Below are 1170 nucleotides of genomic sequence, written 5' to 3'. Positions count from 1 at the left end.
CATGACATCGATTAGTTTATTGTGGAAATCTCCTATTGACATAAACAACTATTATTAATTTTATGTTAATAGTATTTACAATAGATGTATACTGTTACCTTACTACTAAAGAGACTTTTGTCTAAATATGTAGATCTTTATGTTTAAAAATCGATATTAATACAATAAGTGTGAATTTAGTCCCCGAATTGTGTGCAACGTAATGATTTAGAGAGATTAATTCGTCTCTGAAAATTACTGTCAATTAAAGTACAGAATTGTGTGAGTAACATGTGTGTTCAGCTGTGACATATGCTCACTATCAAAAGAAAGATTTCAGAAATTAAATTTAATATAATCCAGTTGTTGTTTTGTTTGTATTCATCTACACTTGATTTTATAAGTCAGTTTCTAATTTGTCTGACATAGATCTAGTCATTCGATAGGATGCCTAGGCAAAATAAAAAACGCCATGCATTCTATAGAATACATGAACTTCACATTGCCTGCATCAGATATATATTCACCAATATCCATCTTTCAAGGTAATATATGGCATATGCATATTGCCTAATACAGGTCAGTGGTAAATTGTTTTTAGGTGCAAAAGAGGAAAATGGATAGGGGAGGTAATTAACCTAATTTCTTTCTGGAATTTACATTTAAATTAAATTAGAGCTAGGTTATTCGAACTTAATTGATTCCTAATAATTTATTACTAGTATCATTAGTATTCTTCTTCTTGTTAGATAGTAATCAAGAGCACTAGAGGAATTTCTTTCAATAATAAAACTTGAGTTTTACACAATGCAAGGTTCAAAATACTATATTTCTCTCTCTCACAAACCAAAAACAGCCGCAATCCTTTGAACTGAAAACTCTACACACTATAAAGGTGCACTCGTAATCAACAGATATTATGAAACAGATATTATGCCATAAAGTATATCAATTCTTTATTTGTTCATGACAAATAGAAAGAATTATCAGAGTTCCACCAAGTCATTTGGATTTCTCTCCTAACAGCACTCTATTGACTGAATAAAAGTAATATAAATACTATATCCAATCCTAGTAGTAAAAAATGTTTCTTGTACATATATATCAATGAATTGTGTGCATACAGTTAAATTTTTTTTTTATTGATAAACAATTCATCTTTACATAAAAACATTATATACAAATGATAGG

Source organism: Biomphalaria glabrata, chromosome 9, assembly GCF_947242115.1.
Source record: "Biomphalaria glabrata chromosome 9, xgBioGlab47.1, whole genome shotgun sequence".
Lineage (NCBI taxonomy): Eukaryota > Metazoa > Mollusca > Gastropoda > Planorbidae > Biomphalaria > Biomphalaria glabrata.
The sequence above is the reverse complement of the archived record's forward strand: the minus strand, read 5'-3'. Positions refer to the sequence as shown.